Genomic DNA, 21,858 nt, shown 5'->3' with positions numbered 1-21,858 from the left:
TCGTGAGTGTCTCGTGAGTTCGTGTGAACGTCTCAGCGTGTCTAGAAACGGCCCCGGTCACTCCCTTTTATAGTTGAAGGGGGACGGGGGTGATACATGTGTTCGCTACATGGCATTTTGTGAGTGGAGGTGGCGTGTCCGAGCCCAGTAGCTTGCCACTATGGCAGCATGGTCGATGGAGTGGTCTTGTCCTTGATGCACTGGAGCGACACGCCGGTCATGCTCGATCCTGTGCGACGTGGGAGCTCCAGTGATAGCTTGACGCAGGGTATGTCGGACGATGTGTCAGTCGCTGCATGTCGATAGCGTAGAGAGCCGAGGCTCAGTCGGTGCAGAGGCTGAACCATCGTGGGGGGCTCGGTGGGAGCGAATCCCGAGGCTGCCGAGACCCTGAAGCGGATTACCGAGGCTCGGAGGGAGCAGTTGGTCCCGTACACTGATTCTGAGGCTACAGGGGTCCGAACTTGACTCCCCATGCCACGCTGTCCTTGGGGCAGTTGGGGTTAGGTAGCATAGTGCAGCACGGGCGTCAGTCGTGGGCATAGTGCCGAGCACAGTGGCCGGTAACCCCTACACCGTCCCATCTCGGATGGCATGGTGTTGATGCGACTCCCATTTCGTCGGTCGCTCCGCTGTGTCGAGCCGTCGTCGTGCTGACGTCGTGGGAGTGGTTGGTCGCATTAGTTGGACGTGATGTTCTATCCGGGAAACCGGTCGAGGCGGAGGCGACAGGGTTGTTGCCGAGCCGGCCTCGAGCGAGGCAGAGAATCCGTACCCCGTCCGAGGCTTTACGAGACGGCCTCGAGCTAGACGGAGAATCGGTACCCCATCCGAGGCCTTACGAGCCGGCCTCGAGCGAGATGGAGAATCGATACCCCGTCCGAGGCCTTACGTGCGGGGTCTCGAGCGAGGCGGAGAATCTGTTCGAGGTGGGCCGGGCGGTCCAGCCGAGCCTCAGACAAGGTGGGGGTTAGCCAGTAGTTGTCTCTTGGCTTTGATTTTTACAGGGTCTAAGCGATTTTTTCGGTTCTTGCTTAGGGGACCCCTTATTTTGGTACCCGACAGGTGCCAAGCACGGTTTTAAAGCAAGCCAAAACTACTTAGCGTCTCGATTAAGACTCAACCAATTCCACTAACCTATAGCTGGTGTTAACAGCTAACTAGCGAAACATTGCTTACGACCAGAGGATGGCCCAAGAGAAAGATGGAGAGACACCAAGATAAGATCGTCGCGCTGAACACCGGTGCACGAACAGAGCGCCAACAACTAGGTTACAGCACGTCCCAATGAAGTTGAGCAATTTTTAAAGAGGGCAACGTGGCATCCGACACACCTACGACCTACACCGTGCACAAGTGCTCACTTAGGGGCAACCAATAATACAAAAACATGAAACTAGTGTTTAAGTATTTTAGTTAAAACTTAAACGTCAAAATAGCATTGTCTACCACCCTTCCATACTTAGAAAAGTTAAGGGTTTTCGGTTCGAGCTAACAGCCATTAACACTTTTGTTACAATTTTTAAAAGGCTTAAACCTTATTAATTTCAACCAATAAGCATTTCACACAATAGTCCATACTTCATACTAACCTATAGGAGCAAAACATTTAAGCACTCTTTAATTATTTTGCTCAATATAATTCACCAAAAATGATACTTTAACTACAATCTTGACTTCTTGCTGATTCAACGAAAAGTTCTATTTAAATTTTAGATTGGATTTTTGAGCTCCCAAAACACTAGTTAACAATATTTATTTTCCAAAAGTTAAAGTTGCATTTCTATCTATTAAACTTATACTTCAATTTTTATTTAAATACTAAATACAAGCTATATTTTATTTTTGTTTATAGAAATTGTTTTTCGTGCCAAACAATTAAAACTACTTATTTTATTCTTCTTGTTAGGATTTTTATTAGCACTTTTACTCACTGAGTAAATTAACTTAGATATTTATTTGATTTGTCTCAACTATAAAAGTGAGTCGCACAGGGTTTGTTTATCATTTCACGTGTGTTTTAAATTTTTAAAATTCGAGAACTTATTTTACTAATTTCTCTTAGGCCTTAACCTAGGTGCTAAGCAAGCTCGTAACACCAGAGGTGTTACAGCGTGGACGTGGGAAAACGGACTGCAGCCTCGGATGTTCGGACACGGGTGTCCGAGGTGCTAGCAGTGCCGTTTTTTGTTTTGTGCATCCGCGGTCCCCAAATACAAGTGCATGTTTCTATTTATTTATTTTTGCTTTTGGGCATTACTAGCGCCGGGGTGTCCGGAGCCGCTCCAAGATATTGGACGCCTCTGGTCCTTTACATGGGAGGCCACACCGCATGCGAAAAAGGCATGTGCCACCTGTTTTTACGTGCCCAACTGTGTGGACCCCATTCTCCCGTGCCGTGGATGCGTCTTCTGGCCTCATGCGCCCACACGGTGACCCATGGTGGCGCCCCAGCAGTTGCAGCAGGCGGCTGTGGCAAATGGGTTCTATTATAACATGTGCAACAAACGATCTACTTTTGCAACGTTCAGACGAAACACTTACAACAACGTTCAAAACAACTGAAACACTTGCTTTACAAGAAATGTGTGGTTTTTTTTACATTCTATTTATGTCAAAATCTATGAAACTAAGCAATCCAGTGCGCAGGTTTCTTTGTTCGGTGGACAAAGGCACAAAGCTGCTACCAGCGCGCATGGCCGGCCTCTACGCGTGGCCCGTGCGGTGCAGGCCTGCTGGCCCTGCTGGTCGGTCTGGGCTACACCCCACATGGCTGCGTTTGCTGGTTGGGCTTCGCTATAGATCTACTTTTGCAATATCCAGCTGAAATATTTTGTACATACACAACATACGTGTATAGTCATTGCAACATATACAACATCCTGATCTAATTTTGTAACATCGATATAGAACACTTGTAACATACATTTGAAAGATCGAAAACAATTGAAACATACACTTGCAATATTCATTTTAAGTGCAACATCTACTTGTTGCTTGGATGAATGAAGACGTGTCAGCAGACCGAGCTCGATGTTGGCGTGGAGATTAACACCGGCGCGGAGTGGGTGGGCGTGTGCAGCAGGTAGGCGGGTACAGTGCCCGCAGCGAGCGACCCCTACACTGGAGAAAGGCTGAGACGGAGGGGGTGCGGTGCCCGTGGCGTGACGCCCCTGCGCTAGAGAAAGGCCATGGCGGACGGGGTGCGGAGCCCGCGGCGCGACACCCTTGCGCTAGAGAAAGGCAGCGACAGAGGGGGTGCGGTGTCCGCGACGAGCGAGCACGATGAAGGCGAGCATCGCGGGTGGGGCACGAGTGGGGCGCGAGTGTGGACGGGAGCAAGCGTCGCAGATGGGGCGCACGATGAGCGGGAGCAAGCGGCGTGGACTGGAAAGTGCGGTGTCCGGATAGATAGACGCCCTGAGCAAAGCATTATCCTTGGCTTTTCCGTGTCCTCCTCCGTATACACTTATGACCTTTTTTGTTCCTTTTTTCTAGTTTTTTTTCCATTTTGTTCTCACTTTTTCCCGTACCGATAACATTTCGGCATTTTTTTTGTCCCGCTTAGTTTTTCCGTTTTAGATTTTTAGCTCGTTTTTTTGCCCTTTTCTTTTGGGCAGGTGGTTTTTAAATTTCCTTGTAAACATCGGAAACAAATATAAATACGATATTGTGGGTCTTTGTCTCTTTGAGCTATTTATCTTTCTCTATGAAATAAAAAATTTTACCATCAATTTATTGATATAGTTTTGATTCTTAATAGAAATCACCAGTTGTCCAACTAATCAAACTGTGAATTAAAATCTTAAGCAGTTTGTTGACTAATTCCGTCCAAGTAAATCTATCTCTGCAATCCCGAAGAGGGTTGGTATGTAAAAATTTGAGAGGTCTCTCATCACAATCATTGGCGAACAAACCAATTATTGGCACGTCAGCAACTAACTTCTTGCCAACTTTAAATAGAAAATAAATTACATATTTTAAAGGTTCTCAAAGCAAGCCCCGGAACACGATATGTAATTATAGTAATGCTGGATAGTATGAAAACTAAAGTTATTATATATTTATGGTTCAAATTTTTTTGTGCTTTGTGATGACCGAAAAAAAAGTTGTGAAGGTCGAATATTAATTTGACACATGCTTAATAGAACATTATCAAATTATTGCCAACATTAACTTATATTAGGCATGTTAGTCAATGTAAAATAAATTATAGATTTGAATTTATTAAAAAAGGGATAAAACATAAATTGTTGGGGAAATGCCCTGGCAGCGACACCCCCACCTTCGCACTTCGTGCCTCTGCACCTGGGCCACCGCCAAAGATGGACCCCGCGAAGCTCCCTTTGTGGGATCGTGAGGGCGAAGGTTACGGGAGCAGAGTACCCTCGCTAGGATCATCTAATGTTGTCCTCGCCCTTTGGAAAATATCACAAAATTTGTCTTGCGGGTCCAAGTAGCGACGGTGAAGATGGCACGCTGATGGAGACCTTTGCTGGCGCCTTCACTCCTCCGGTCATGCATGTGAGCACGGGCGCCTCAGGGAAGAGGATGAAGATAGTCCCTGGTGATGGAGGCCTTCACGGTCTAAAGGGAGTGGTTAAAGCCAAAGCATCATAAGTCTAACATACCCATAGATGCTCCTAGAATATTCCCTTGTAACACCCTTAAATATGTAATTTTGCTGCGTGCCCTGGTATGAGCTATAAATATTGGGCTAGCATGACCGTTGTGGGAGATAAGTTATTGTCATTTACCCCAAAATTATTGCGCTCCTTATTATGTGTTGTCCATATTGTTCTCTTCCTGTGGGAAACCCTCGGCCCCAACCCTCACCAATTTTGCATCTAGGGTCCGAGGGCAGAGTGATACACTCACATAAATATTATTGTTGTTTGCCATTAACATTTGATAAGTTTTTCTCTCGTTGCAACGTACGAGCAAATTTGCTAGTTATTATACAAGTATCATAAGGTCAATAGTATCAGGATATTGATATGGAATTGTCATTGCGTAGGATCCGGATACGATGAAATTTAGGGTGCGTTTGGTGCATTTAGCATCAAGATATGATTGGTATCCTTTTGCTTTGATGGGATCGTGTCACTGTAAGATCCTAAGATACAAATTGAGCAAGATAAAACAAACAGGTCCTTGCATTAACAAACGACAGTGCTAGTGTCCAGACGTCCGGACGGATGCCCATGTCTGGACGCCCACACTTGCACTCCGTCTCCCCCCGCGCACCTGCATCCCGCACCCGCCTATGTGGGGCCCACGCTGCCCAACTGCACGTGGGGATTTCTGCTCGTGCCCCCTCCGTTTCTCACACGCATGCACACGGCCAGCAGCTGCAGTAGGTGACTACAGCAGGTGGTTACGCCAGCATCCAGAAGAGGGGGAGGGGCGGCGGATGCCCAGCCAGCACTGGGAGGAGGAGGAGGATACACCGAGGCGAAGATGAGGTAGCAGAAAAGCGAAGACAGAGATTCAACACCCGATCTACTTTTGAAACATCTATATGTAACACTTGCAACATACGTCTGAAGGCAGATAAAACACATGAAACATGCATCTGAAACACTAGCTGCAACACCAAATCTACTTTTGAAACATCCAAGTGAAACACTTGCAACGTATGTACGAAATAGATAAAACACTCGAAACATATGTATCAAATACTTGCAAAAAACACCTAAAACACTTCATAGGTGTGAAAACATACGAAACATCTAGATGAAACACTTGTAAACATACACTTGAAACATACCTATATAGCCACTGCAACATGTGCAACATTTCGATCTACTTTTGCAACATCAAGATAAAACACTTATAACATCCAGATGTAACATCTGAAACAATTGAAACATACTCTTGCACCATAAGCTTTCCTTGGACGAATGGAGGCACGTGCGGCATGGAGGTCGACGGCGTGGACCTCGCTGTGCGGCAGTGGCACGGGCAACTCGCCGACGGCCATGGCATCACACGAATCTTGTCCCCCTCGCATGCTTGCTAGAGCATCTATCGTAGAGGTTCGCTAGCTCGGTGGAGGCGGCCGCGACTCGCTAGCTCGGTGGAGGCAGTCGAGGCAGACTGGGCCCAGTGGGGAATGCGGTGCGGAGGAGGCCACAGGGGATGGGACGCGGCACGGCGGGGGCGCGGCACCGTGGGGGACCATCGGCGGCGAGGTGGAGTGGGGTGGACGGATGGGCACGGCGACGCATGGAGGAAATGGCGCAGCGAGCATCGGGGCGTGTGGATAGGGTCGTTGGGCGAGCAGCGCGTGCGGGAGTGAGCGGATGGAGGCGTCCGTCCGTACGTCTTAATTGTATCATTATCGATTAATAAAGGGTGAAAATTAGCTTTTTCGTGCTACTAAACATTTAAGCATCACTTGGGCCATCAAAAAGGCCTAAATGTGCGTGGTGTGCGGTTTTCGCATTCTTGGAAGCCATCTTATTCTCCTCTCGGTCGCCGCAATAAACCCCCAGCAAGAAATCCCACCACGCCTAGCCGCCGCTGGCTCACCGGAGACAGCATCCAAATCCATGGCCTCCCGCTGGGCACTCCACATCTTCACGCCCTACCGTCCGGCGATGCACATCCTCACACCCTCCCGCGGCATCGCCTCGACCCCGCACCTCTCGTCCTTCGGCTGGTTCAACAAGATCAAGTCCACCATCACTGGCAAGAAGCCCGATGAGGGCTCCGAGACATCCTCCTTCACCCTCATCCATAAGGCCAGTCTCAATGGGGAGTTTCATTACGTTGTTTTCAAGACTGTCATGTCATTTGAAATGAAATAAAACTTGGATGAAACACCCACTCTCAATAGAGAGTTTCATTCCATGGTTTCATAGGCATTTAATTCCAAGACTCATATAGAGTTGTTAATCGTGCCAAGAGAGTTTCATCTAGATGAAGCCCATCTCTTCTCATCCTTGGCAACCTATTTAATGCAAAGAAACTCACATAAAACTCCCACCGTGACAGTAGCCTAAGTCGCCGACATGCCCGAGCACTGCTTCAGCTCCCTTTTCGTAGGCTAGTGGCGGTGCGGCGGCTTTACCGGCCTCTCCCTGGTTTCTGTTTGATTTGCAGAATTCACGGACACGATGGAGAAGCGAGGAAGCTGGGGACGTTCAAGAACTTCGTCGCCGGGCGGGCCAGCGAGGCCACTTTTGTCAACGCCTTCAAGAAGCACTCCGCTGTGCTGCGCTACCTCGGCGCCATCGATATTTTTCCTTTCTTTGGATACAGTGCTTGCTATTTGGGGTGGGGATAGATTAATTGTCTGCACCGTAATTTTTATACAGAAACTCTGAATCACTGACAAGATTAACGCCACCAAGCACTGCAACTGCACGATTGCTGAGGTGGAGCACATTCTGGCCAAGTACACATGGGCTAAAGAGCCTCAGAAGAAGATTGAAAAGCTCAGGGAAGAAGGCACTAGAGAACAGATTTTAGAATGATATCCCAATTTGGCATAAGCCTCGGCATTTTTTGCCTCCGGGACTAAAGGGAAGCCTCGGCATTTTTTGCCTCCAGGACTAAAGGACCCTTTAGTCCCGGTTGGTAATACCAACCGGGACTAAAGGTTCCTGCCCAACGGTCGTCCGCGGGGCAGAGATCTTTAGTTCCGGCTGGTATTACCAATCGGGACTAAAGGTTTAGTCCCGGTTGGTAATACCAGCCGGGACTAAAGCTTTTAGTCTCGGTTTGGGTGATGCCCCGGGAATAAATATTAATCTTTAGTCCTGGTTTGGCCCCCTAACCAGAACTAATTATCCCAGCCTATACACCGGCTCATTTCTTTCTCCCCGAGCCCGAGCCATTCCATTCAAACTCACTGTCTCTGTTCTTCAGCTTGCTGTTGTTCTTGCTCTCTCCCCCTCCATTGGTGTTGCTCTTCGATTTTGGAGGTAACAAACTTAATCCTCTTATGTTTTATCAGTAGCTTATCTCATTTTGCGATGTAGATGCATATGTAACTTTATATGTTGGACTTTATTATGATTTTATATGTTATTTTTAGCTCAAAATCACATGATGATTTGCATATATGTTTGGATAAACAAAAGTTAAATTAGTTCATCAAAATCACGCCTCGCTCGTCCTCGCTGGAGCACGCGCCATCCTCGTCCCCGGCGGCTTACGTGATCTTAGAATTAATTTTTCCATGAAATGAAAAACTTAGAAAATAGTTAGAAAATTGTAGAAAATCCGTACTAGTTGAACTTGCGGACCGTGTTCAGCTCGGCGAGCATGTTCTCTGCCGAGCGGTAACGGACGTTAAGGAGGAGCTTTGATTCTACGAGGGAGAGCGGCAACGGTCGTGGAAGACCGTGTTCCCTTTCTCGTAGAATTGGAGCTCTTCCTTGGCCAAGTACGGTGTCGTCCGGTGGAGAAATGCTCGCCGAGATGATCACGTAAGCAAGGTCAACTAGTACGGATGGTTATTTATTGAAACATGTTTTTGAGCTATAATTTGATGGATATTTGATAACTTCAGACCTACAAATGTCATCTATAAATGTTACTATCCTCGGCAACCTAAACGCCCGCGAGCTCACCGATATCGAGCAGGTCACTTAGAATTATTTTTTCCATGAAATGAAATACTTAGAAATCATGCCTTTTATTTTTTAGAATTAAATTTTCCATGAAATGAAAAACTTAGAAAATAATTAGAAAATTATAGAAAATCCGTACTAGTTGAACTTGCGGACCGTGTTCATTTCGGCGAGCATGTTCTCTGTCGAGCGGTAACGGACGTTAAGGAGGAGCTTTGATTCTACGAGGGAGAGAGGCAACGACCGTGGAAGACCGTGTTGCCTTCCTCGTATAATCGGAGCTCTTCCTTGGCAAGTACGGTGCCGTCCGGTGGAGAAATGCTCGCCGAGATAATTACGTAAGCAAGGTCATTTTTAGCTCAAAATCACATGATGATTTACAATAGTAAAATCACTTGATAGTTTGGTATTTTACTATTATACATAGTACATATTTCATGGTTTAGTTAGATAAATAAATAATTTTAGTTTTGTTTAAATATATTATTTTAGAAAATGTGAAATTTACACTAGTTTGTAAAAATAAGTATAGAAAGTAGATGACAACTAGTACCGGATCCTCGGCCTCTCGTTCGGTTGCGAAACGACTGAGGCCAGAACTCCCTCTCATTATCTGCGGCAAGTGTAAGCAGAAGATTGTGATGGAGTACCGAGTCAAGAGACAGGGACCCAACAAGGGTCGTGTTTTCTACAAGTGTCCGAATCGCGATGTGAGTTTCTTATGCATTTGATTATTATGGCTAATTGACCTGCTTTTCTTGAATATTTTTGACTAAATATTTTTTGGCTTTAATTTCAGTGGGAGGGCAATGGATGCGATGGTTGGTACTGGGAGGAAGATTATGCTACATACGTGCAGAATTCGGGTGCGCTTGAGGTAGCGGCTGCTGATGACGAGGCAGTGAGCCAGCAGGAGAAGCTTATTGATATTCAACAGAAGAATGATTTGTCTGTTCTAGTTGCGTACGGTCATGAAATAATTATGTTACTGAAGTGCATTGTAGTTTTAGTTTGTTTAGTGATAGTTGGGATTGCTTACGTTGTAGCCAGGCTTAGTTAATTAATCAACCGTGTGTGTGTCATCTAGATTGTGTAATAAAATACTTAATTATGTTCAAGGTTTTCATAATTTGTCGTGTAATGCAGATTATGTCACGCCATTGGATGTACAATGTCGATCGCCGCTCCCAAGACTTTATTGAGGGCGTGCACTATTTCTTAGGTGTGGCCGAGGCAAATAAGCGGGATGGTTTCATGTGCTGTCCATGTGCTATATGTAAGAATTTAAAGGAATATTCAAGCTCAATGAGTCTTCATTCACATTTGCTTAAGTCAGGTTTCATGTCAAACTATATATGTTGGACTAAGCATGGAGAAAGCGGGGTCATGATGGAAGAAGGTGAAGGAGAAGATTTAGACATTGATGACATTATTGCTCAGTATGGTGCCTTTGATAATACTACAATGGGGAGAGATGAAGAAGAGGCAGCGGCAGAAGATGATCTCGGTGATGCTCTTGGCGATGCCATTCGTGATGCACAACAAGAATGCTAAAGTGAAAAAGAGAAAGTTAATTTCGAGCGCATGCTTAAGGATCATAGGAAGTTGCTATACCCGACGGCCGAAGAGGGGCAAAAAAAGCTGGGTACAACACTGGAATTGCTACAGTGGAAGGCAAAGAATGGTGTATCCGACAAGGCATTTGGGAATTTATTGAACCTCATAAAGAAGATGCTTCTGAAACCAAATGAATTGCCCACCACTACGTACGAAGCAAAAAAGGTTGTCTGTCCTTTGGGATTAAAAATCCAGAAGATACATGCATGTCCTAATGACCGCATCCTCTACCATGGTAATGAATACGAGAATTTGGATGATTGCCCGGTATGTAAAGCAGCGCGGTATAAGATCAGGCGCGATGATCCTGGTGACGTCGAGGGTGAACAACGTCCTAGAAAGAAAATCCCTGCCAAGGTTATGTGGTATGCTCCTATAATACCACGCTTAAAACGTTTGTTCAGAAATAAAGACCATGCAAAGTTGTTGTGGTGGCATAAAGAAGACCGTAAGGTAGACAATATGCTGAGACACCCAGCTGATGGGTCCCAGTGGAGAGCGATAGACAGGGAATTTCCAGAGCTTGCAAATGAGGCTAGAAACTTAAGGTTCGCCTTAAGTACAGATGGTATGAATCCTTTTGGGGAGCAGAGCACTAGTCATAGCACTTGGCCAGTTACTCTATGTATCTACAACCTTCCTCCATGGTTATGCATGAAGAGGAAGTTCATTATGATGCCGATCCTCATCCAAGGTCCGAGGCAACCTGGCAACGACATTGATGTCTATCTGAAGCCATTAGTTGAAGAACTTCTAGTTTTATGGAACAAACCAGGTGTACGTGTCTGGGATGAGTACAAACAAGAACACTTTGACCTACGAGCAATGTTGTTCGTAACAATCAATGATTGGCCTGCTTTAAGTAATCTTTTAGGTCAGACAAACAAAGGATATAATGCATGCACACATTGTTTTGATGACCTTGATAGTATATATTTGAAAAGATGTCGAAAGGTCATGTACCTTGGCCATCGTCGATTCCTTCCTTTGAATCACCAAGTAAGAAAGAAAGGTAAGCATTTTAAAGGTAAGCCAGACCACCGGAAGAAGCCTCATAACCAAACCGAGGAAGATGTACTCGCAATGGTCAAGGATGTGAAAGTAGTATTTGGAAAGGGACAAGGCAGCGAATCTGTTCCCAAAGATGCTAAGGGACACGCACCCATGTGGAAGAAGAAGTCCATCTTTTGGGAGCTACCCTATTGGCAAGTCCTAGAGGTCCACAACGCAATCGACGTGATGCACCTGACAAAGAATCTTTGTGTGAACCTGTTAGGATTCATGGGTGTGTACGGGAAGCCAAAGAATTCACTTGAAGCACGCCAGGACTTGCAGGGTATGAAAGAACGAGACAACCTTCATCCAGAGAAGACAGATGATGGACGTCATTACTTAAGTCCTGCTAGCTACACGCTTAGCAAAGAAGAGAGGGACAACATATTCGAATGTCTAAGCAGCATCAAGGTCCCATCGGGATTCTCCTCTAATATAAAGGGTATAATAAATGTGCCAGAGAAGAAATTCCTAAACTTAAAGTCCCACGACTGCCACGTGCTTATGACACAATTGCTTCTAGTTGCTTTAAGAGGAATTCTACCTCCACATGTACGTCTAGCCACCGTGAAGCTATGTGCATTCCTCAATGCAATTTCTCAGAAGGCAATCAATCCAGTGGAACTAGCTACTCTACAGAATGATGTGGTTCAATGTCTTGTTAGCTTTGAGTTGGTATTCCCTCCATCCTTCTTTAATATCATGACACACCTCCTAGTTCATTTGGTGAAGTAGATTAGTATTCTTGGACCTGTGTTCTTACATAACATGTTCCCCTTTGAGAGGTTTATGGGAGTCTTGAAGAAATATGTGAAAGTCCATTCTAAGCCTGAAGGAAGCATCGCTCAGGGCTATGGAGCAGAGGAGGTCATTGAGTTCTGTGTTGACTTTATTCCTGACCTTGCCCCGATTGGCGTTCCCGAATCACGACACGAGGGGAGACTCAGTGGTAAAGGAACTTTAGGGAAGAAAACATATATTGGCATGGAAGACGATTATTTCAATAAAGCACACTACATAGTTCTTCAGAACTCATCATTGGTGCATCCGTACATCGAGATACATAAGGAGTTCTTATGATCCAAGTTTCTAGGGAAGACTGAAGCTTGGATTAGGCGTCAGCACATGGAAAGTTTCAGTGGTTGGTTGCGAAAAGAATGTCAAGGCGATGACAATATTGATGAGCAACTGTATTTGTTGGCTAGGCAACCATCATGGCATATCCTCACGTACCAAGGGTACGAGATAAATGGGAATACATTTTACACAGTTGCCCAAGATAAAAGGAGCACCAATCAAAATAGTGGTGTTCGCATAGATGGCACAGATCCAAATGGGAATATACAAACATATTATGGCCGCATAGAAGATATATAGGAACTAGACTACGCACCTAATTTTAAAGTCCCTTTGTTCCGGTGCCAATGGGTGAAGCTGATCGGAGAAGGGGTAATAGTCGCCAAAGAGTATGGAATGACAACAGTGGACCTCAACAATATTAGGTACAAAGACGAACCATTCGTCCTTGCTGCCGATGTGAGTCAGATGTTCTATGTGAAAGACATGTCTACAAAATCAAAGAGAGGAAAAAACGAAGACATCAACTCAATGATCAATGAGCCAAAGCGCCACATAGTTCTTTCTGGGAAAATAAATATAGTGGGAATTGAAGAAAAGTCAGACATGTCAGAAGATTATGAAAGAAATGTCCTAATTCCACCCTTTATAGTGAAGAAAGATCCAAGCATCATGTTAAATGATGAAGACACTCCATGGTTACGACAAGATCATAACCAAGGGTCATACGTCAAGAAGAAATTCACTGTTGTGCCCACATGATCAAACTTGGTATTCAGAGTTTTTTCATCTGAGGTCATTTAGTGTCTCATTTGAGCAAGTTTGACCAAGTCAAATTTGATCAAATGAAAAAAACAACACTTTGACTCTAGTATTATGAACTCTAAATGACTTCAAATTGAAAAGTTTTGAATACCAAGTTTGTTAAAATCATCAAGATCTACAATTGTTGTTTTGGTCAACATTCCATTTGAGATAGTTTAGACGGTTCAAATTTGTGATTTTTAAATTTCGACGCCTACAAACTAGTTTTCGGAACCCTAGATTGTCTCAAACTGAAAAGTTTTGAATACCAAGTTTGTTCATCTCATCAAGATCTACAATCCTTATATAGGACATTTTTTCATTTGAGAAAGTTTGAATAAAATGTAGTTCAAATTTCACAAGTGTGACATAGTTTTAGAAAGTCTATGAGATTCAAGAATCTGTGACTAGTGTTTGATAAAACTTTCTCAAATAGGAAAATGAGCTATGTAACAATTGTAGATCTTGCTGAGATGATCAAACTTGTTATTCAGAGTTTTTTCATCTGAGGTCATTTAGTGTCTCATTTGAGCAAGTTTGACCAAGTCAAATTTGGTCAAATGAAAAAATAACACTTTGACTCTAGTATTATGAACTATAAATGACTTCAAATTGAAAAGTTTTGAATACCAAGTTTGTTAAAATCATCAAGATCTACAATTGTTGTTTTGGTCAACTTTCCATTTGAGATAGTTTGGATGGTTCAAATTTGTGATTTTTAAATTTTGACGCATACAAACTAGTTTTCGGAACCCTAGATTGTCTCAAATTAAAAAGTTTTGATTACCAAGTTTGTTCAGCTCATCAAGATCTACAATCCTTATATAGGCCATTTTTTCATTTGAGAAAGTTTGAACAAAATATAGTTCAAATTTCACAAGTGTGACAGTTTTAGAAAGTCTATATGAGATTCAAGAATTTGTGACTAGTGTTTAATAAAACTTTCTCAAATGGAAAAATGAGCTATGTAACAATTGTAAATCTTGCTGAGATGATCAAACTTGGTATTCAGAGTTTTTTCATCTGAGGTCATTTAGTGTCTCATTTGAGCAAGTTTGACCAAGTCAAATTTGGTCAAATGAAAAAATAACACTTTGACTCTAGTATTATGAACTCTAAATGACTTCAAATTGAAAAGTTTTGAATACTAAGTTTGTTAAAATCATCAAGATCTACAATTGTTGTTTTGGTCAACTTTCCATTTGAGATAGTTTGGATGGTTCAAATTTATGATTTTTAAATTTCGACGCCTACAAACTAGTTTTTGGAACCCTAGATTGTCTCAAATTGAAAAGTTTTGAATACCAAATTTGTTCAGCTCATCAAGATCTACAATCCTTATATAGGCCATTTTTTCATTTGAGAAAGTTTGAACAAAATGTAGCTCAAATTTCACAAGTGTGTGACATAGTTTTAGAAAGTCTATATGAGATTCAAGAATTTATGACTAGTGTTTGATAAAACTTTCTCAAATGGGAAAATGAGCTATGTAACAATTGTAGATCTTGCTGAGATGATCAAACTTGATATTCAGAGTTTTTTCATCTGAGGTCATTTAGTGTCTCATTTGAGCAAGTTTGACCAAGTCAAATTTGGTCAAATGAAAAAACAACACTTTGGCGGGCTGCAAAAATTTCAGACCTTCAGTCCCGGCCCAGGCCAGGAACCGGGACTAAAGGGTGGGCGGAATTGCCCGCCCGACTAAAGGGTTGGACCTTTAGTCCCGGTTCGGCTTACCAGCCGAGACTAAAGGATCTTTAGTCCCGGTTGGTGTTACCAGTCGGGACTAAAGGGTCCCGGCCTATATATATCGAACGGTTCCTCTGTTCATCTTCTACTTTTCGATCTAACGTTGATCTCGTCGTCTCTGCCGCGCCCGGCCGCGTCGAGCTCGATCTGTCGCGCCACCGTCGTCGTCTACCCCCGCCCGGCCTCGTCGTCGAGACCCGCCCGGTGGCCGTCGAGATTGTCTCCGCCGTACGTCGTCCTCATGCGGCTCAGCTAGGCCCTGTGGCCGGCCAGCACGCCCGGCCGCCATGGCGCCCCTAGCTGTTGCTAGCTATAGCGCTCGGCCATATTTTTTTAGATACTTTTTTAGATAGTTTTTTAGATAGTTTTTTTAGGTAATGTTTGATATATATGTTAGATTAAAATATATTAAAATTTAATTAGTAGTTTATTCTTAGTTTTTTAGATAGTTTTTGATATATGTTAATTAGATTTAAATGTATTAAAATTTAATTAGTACTTTATTTAGATAGTTTTTATTATAGTTTTTGATATATATTTAGTAATTATTATTCTATCTCTCTCTATATGTGTTAGATTTAATTTTGATTTAGTAATTCTATCTATGTATATATGTTAGGTTTAATTAGATTTAGTAATTAATTCTATCTAGAGATTCTATATGTATACATATATATGTACTTAATTATTTCTATGTGTATATATACATGTACTTAATTATTTCCATGTGTTGAGAGAGAGAGAAAATTGTATCTAGAGAGACATTCTATGTGTTATCACGTGCATATCTAGAGATATATACATATGCACTTATTCTATGTGTTGAGAGAGAGAGAGAAAATTGTATCATTCTATGTGTATATATACATGTACTTATTTCCATGTTTTTGGATCGAAAGTGTTTTTTATTCGATTCCAAAGCCTATACCTTATTATTGTTTATCCTTATGAAATATTATGTGTTATTATATTTAATTGGATTTAGTAATTCTATATGTGTTATCACATGTACTTATGTTATGTGCCATAGTAATTCTATCTATGTGTTATCTTAAAGATACAAATGGCTGCTCCGGATGATAACTTGAATGATGACATAATGGCGAATATTATCAACGCCGATACCAATGTGGATGTAGATGACACGAATCAGTACTTTGCTGATTATGAGGATATCCTGAATATGCCGGTGGTTGAAGATCAACAAATTGTCACGCAAGAAAATACTGGCGAGGTATATTCGATTATCTATCATCTCTTATAGATGCATGCGTACGTATATTTGTTGTTAATCATTGTGTTTCTACTCATGTAGCCGGTCTCTGAATCTACATCAACCACCGGCAAGAGTAGGAAAGTTCGAGGGCCAAAAAAGCTATTAGAGGGCCGTTTCATAATATCAGAATTCGACACCGACACCGGCAAACCATTGGGACCACATGCTCAGACATATGTCAATCAATGTGGGTTCATTGTAAGGGATAGGATCCCAGTTAGTGCTCGTGAATGGAAGCAGAAGATATCCGCTCCTAATGTTAGTTTTGTATCTGATCGTGACAAGAACCTAGCTTGAAGAGATATCACTCAGCATTTCACATTACAAGCAGATGATGCTTTGAAGGAGCTAGTGAGGGATTGGACAATGAAGAAGATGGCAACATTGTTCCAGAGTTGGAAGAAGACATTGTATAAAAAGTTTATCTTGAAGAATGAAACGCCGAATTTCAATGCTAAGGCGTTTGTCAAGTTGGAGTCCCATTGGGATGACTTCGTACAATACAAGACATCTCAAGAGAGTGAGGAGATGAGGAATCAGCAGAATGCCCGACAGAAGCAATACCATCATCGCATGGGATCAGGTGGTTATAGGAGTGCTATTCCCAAGTGGCAGAACCTAGAAGCAGATATTACTGCCAAGGGAATCATACCTAAAACAATAGAGAAGAACTGGCCTCAACGCGTGAAGAATTGGTTCTACGCTCATGGGGGAAGCCTAGACCCAGACACCGGCAAGCTAATTTTTGGCCAAAAAATTGAGAGAGCAACACAGAGACTAGCTCATGCTAGGGAAGAAGCTGATAGTGGTGTTTTCAAGCCCAATAGAGAAAAGGATGAATTGACATATGCCCTAGAGAATCCCGAACACGGTGGTCGAACAAGAGGCTATGGGGCGGTTCCGTGGCTATAAGCATTCCCAGCAGATAGGGATACCTACAGAAGCCGCTAGAGAAAGAAGGATGAGAAGGCAGACCGAATCCGTGTATTGGAGCAATTTGTTAATGAGTCACGACAAGCATTGCTTGAATCACGTGAACGAGAAAAATCTCTTGAGGCAAGAATGCAGGAGGAGATCAAGAGCCAAGTGCAGCTAGCAATGAGTCAAATACAATCGCAATCAACGCCAGGAGTCACCATTAGCCCCATTGGTCAGATGAAAAGCAGTTGTGCTTCCACGGAGCTGCCAGTTATTCAAGGTGACGCTGGGTTGCGCTTCCCTATTGATGACATTACTAAGCCTCTAACAACATGTGAGCTGCACATTCCAGATGGTAATAATGCATCAATCATGGTGGCTGTCGGGGTTGTATCTCCAATAGACCGAATGAAGACACCAAGAATCCATGGGTCAGTTATTCAACCTGGATATGCTAGCGTCTCGGTCGATAGAGTGCTCAAAGGTTACAACAATGTTCCTCTTGACATTGAAGGCGGTGATGGGGAGAAGACACTAGGAGAAGCAGAGAAGACATTTATTCAATGGCGCAAATGCTTCATCATCATTCCTGGGGCGCCACCGCTTCCCCTACCTCACCCTAGGTACGAATGAAAGTGAATGAAATATTATTTTCCATTAATTTTATATTGGCTTCAAAAATAATTGACCCACAGCTTGTTTTTGTAGCAGGGTCTCCCCCCAGCCTAGCCCAATCATTCATTCCCCATCTCATCACAGTGTCGCGGGGGGCGAGACGACTCCATCCCCACGGCGATCTCCAACTCCTACACCGGCCCCATCGCCTCCACAACGATCTCCAACTCCTACACCGGCCCCACCGCCTCCACAACGATCTCCAACACCTCCACGCCGGACTCCAACACCGGCCTCATCGCCTCCACGCCGGTCTCCAACACCACCCCCACCCCCTCCACAGCGACGCACTACAAAGACGTCTAAGGTCCCGGCGGCAAAGAAGACCCCAAAAAAAGGAGTTATTTCTAAAGAAATACTTCCTGAAAAGACTGATGAGCAAATAGCAGCTGAAGAAGCCAAAAAAGTGAAAGATTTTTTTATAGATATCCAAAAGCAGAGACAAGCGAAGCTTAAGGAGAAGTCGTACTTTTACATACCACGAGATCAGCTGAGGCAGAAGGTCGAAGCTCACAAGAAAAAGATGCTTGAAGTTCGTAAGCCTCCGCCACTATCAGACTATGACCGCTCCCTCGTGAAGTCACATGATGCACATAAGAAAAGGAAAAGAGAATCAGGGAAGGATGTCCCACAGCTCGGACAACAGAAGCAACCAATGCAAAATCTTATTGTTGCTAATGAATATGGTTCCAACATAGAAGTCTATCAATCAGACAACTCTAGAGAAGTGTCGGTTCAAGACCTTAATGCTTTTTTTGAATAAACTGGTTTAACCTTGGATCAAGTGACGGGCAAAGCTCCAATCTAGAACCTGGAAGTTGATACCTGGAAGACTTATAAATTTGGCAAAAGTCTGTACAACTCTGCGGCTCTAAATGAATTGGATACGCAAATGTACTTGCTCAACAAGTGGTACATGCAGGCGTGTGGCAGGGGTGAGCAGTGGATCTTTGTTAGATTTAGAGACCATTATTACTTCCATGGCGATGACATCTTACATATTAGTTTCGAAGAATTGCATCAACTATACCACTTGGACGCTCTGGACAAATCAATCATTAGCTCTTTTTGTTTGTAAGTGATTTTTACTTTTATTTAATAAACTCACTTCCATGCGTACGTGTATATAATTATCCTCATATGTAACTTATATTTATATATAGATTCCAGATGTCAGAGCTCCAAAGAATACAAGACACCAGTGTTGGCTTCATTGATCCTTATATCGTATTCAAAACCGATATTATTGTAAAGGAGCACTGGGTATCTGAAGCATAGACGAATATCATAAAGTTCTTCGTGAAGCAGCACGACAAGACAACAATATTTTTCCCATACAACTTTGAGTAAGTGTTAATAATAATGTAGTCTACACATTTTATGTAATATCAATACAACTTATATGCATGTATGTGTGTGTATAAATCAATGCAGGTTTCACTGGATACTCATTGTCATTGAGTTAAACTCAAGTCAGTTAGTAATCTTGGACTCATTGAGAAAAGAGCAAGCACTATACCAAGATATGATAGACATTATCCAGAGGTAATTTCGATCTCTCGCGCACAACTATTATTGAATAGACTTTGCCATAATTTATTAACGATCATACATTATTGGTCGCACAGGGTTTGGAAACAGTTTATTCGGCAACACCGCAAGGATTGCAAGGCACCACTTAATGTAGTTGAAATACCAGTAAGTTGTACTATATATACTTCCCCATGTGTTTAATTACTATATCGTACTTCAATTTACGTGTGAGATAATGAGAATAATCTTCTTCTCGTACAGTGGTGTTTGCGGCAGGAATCAGTTAATAACTTGTGTGGATACTACGTTTGTGAATTTATCACTACATACATAAGAAGAACTCCCGAAGATGTCCTCAGAGTACGTATATATATATCAATTTTTTATTTATTTTTAAATGAATATATATATATATATGTATTAATACTTTTCCTTTCATTTCAAATGCAAGACTGAATGGTTGAAACGAAGGGTCATGCAAAATGACCATCTGAAAACAGTTCAAGAGTCAATAGCAGGATATCTTCTAGAAAAAGTGCTAAATCCCAACGGCGAGTTCTACTTTGATCCTAAGAAACTAATGATGTAAATTAAATGTTTATTGATATCGTTATTTTCGAGAACAAGATTATGAAAGTGTTGTATATATACATATATATCTATAATATATATAGTTTCATACTTTATTCGAATATAATAATGTTCGAGGTGAGAATTAGATGTAATTATATGCGTACGTGTATTTATATTAGCAGCGTAGAATACGTACATAAAAATATATTATATATTAAACAAATATGTGTAACTGAACTGAAAACAAATTAAACAAAAAAAAGAAAAAGAAAAGGAACCTTTAGTCCCGGTTGGGGTTACCAACCGGGACTAAAGGGTGCGGCCACGTTTGCTCGGTTGAAGGGCCTTTAGTCCCGGTTGATAACACCAACCAGGACTAAAGGTCTCTCTTTAGTCCCGGAATCGTTGTCCCGGCGCGGTAACCGGGACTAAAGGCCGTTACCGCCCGGGACAACAAGTCCATTCTGTACTAGTGAGGGACGCCATTGCCGAAGTCATTTAATGAGGTAACTCTAGGAAGCCTGACAACGATACCGAGCCATATTATACTTGTGTGGTATAATACATCATACATGCCGCATAGTACTTCCAATCTTAGTCAGGCAATTGTCGCTGCCATGGGATGGCCAGTGTGCTCGTCGGCCACCAGGTATGGCGCCCGCCATGGCTCGCGGCACACTGGTGATTCCGCCCCTACTCCTATATGCTATTTGTGCCAAGCACGTGAATATGAAAATAGCCGGCATGCATGCTAGCGGTCAGGGCGTGCAAGGCCACGGCAACCGAGAGTCTGTCGCCATCTGCGTCTATTGTCTTGCCCTTGCTAAGAAGCTAAGGTCACAGGCATGACAGCCATGGGTACAGATCCGAAGGGAGAGAATAGAGAAGGACCGTGGTGGCACGGTGCGTCGAGGACGCGACACGAAGGCCGTTCAACATAGACCGGTGAGGAACTCACAGTGGGTTCAAAGAAGAGATGTCATCGCAGGCAGACGGTGGGCAGCGCCAGGCCAGGGCCGAGCAGCTCGCGGTGTCGTGGTGCACCAAGATGGAGCGGGAACCGCCGATGCCGGCGTATCAGTTGCCGAACAGAGTGGCGATCAATCTGGTGCTCATTGGCATAGCCGGTTTCAATCCTGCATTGATGATGTAGGGCACGCGGTCTCAATCTATATCGTGGAGTCCGGCGGCAACCGAGCGGGTGATCGGTGGCAACTGGCAAGGAAGCGGCTGATTGCTGATATACCGTGACTTTCTCTTTTGGTTGATATGAGATTGAGATTGAAATAGGAGCGAGGAGACAAATGAGATGCGAGAAGGGATCGTGACTTCACATTTTGGCCAGGTTTTCATTTTTTTTATGGAGGTAGCCGGGATCGAACCTGGCTTGCCACGCATGGGGACACGGAGCGGAACGTTGAAGCCTAGGCGTGGGGATGATCCAAAGAACATTGGCCATCGGATCCAGTTGAAATCTTTGAGGGTTGATTCTTAGCCGTTGGTTTTAATAAAATGGAATCCTGGGTACAAATTATTTGGTGCACAATGGTTGAGCTGTCTCAGTACACTACGGGAAACACGTGATTTGCCGAGTGCAAAAATCTTTGTCGAGTGCCAAATTTCGGACACTCGGCAAAGACCTGCTTTGCCGAGCGCCGCACTCGGCAAAATATGACACTCGGCAAAGAGGCCTTTGCCGAGTGCCTGGCACTCGGCAAAGACCTGCATTCGGCAAAGGCTGTCTTGCCGAGTGCCTGGCACTCGGCAAAGATTGGTAGGGGCTTAACGGCATCCAGCGGCGTCCTCTTTGCCGAGTGTCCCCCGTTTGGCACTTGGCAAATAATTTATTTTGCCGAGTGCCAAAACTTAGCACTCGGCAAAATAATTTTTTTTTTTGGTTTTTTGCCACCAATTTTTTTTGAAGCTTTAGTACACTACCACAAACAATATGTTTAAATTTGGGATATTTTCATTGCCTTTTGGCATATTTCTATAGTTTAT

The 21,858-nt window shown here is 43.3% G+C and overlaps 1 pseudogene; it reads left to right on the top strand.

Annotated features, from left to right (window-relative positions):
- The first annotated feature begins 6,554 nt into the window (after positions 1-6,554).
- LOC136523906 (uncharacterized) lies at positions 6,555-7,481 on the top strand (annotated as a pseudogene).
- Positions 7,482-21,858: the final 14,377 nt, after the last annotated feature.

The sequence above is a fragment of the Miscanthus floridulus genome, chromosome 18, assembly GCF_019320115.1.
Source record: "Miscanthus floridulus cultivar M001 chromosome 18, ASM1932011v1, whole genome shotgun sequence".
NCBI lineage: Eukaryota > Viridiplantae > Streptophyta > Magnoliopsida > Poales > Poaceae > Miscanthus > Miscanthus floridulus.
This window is presented reverse-complemented; position numbering and strand designations above follow the sequence as displayed.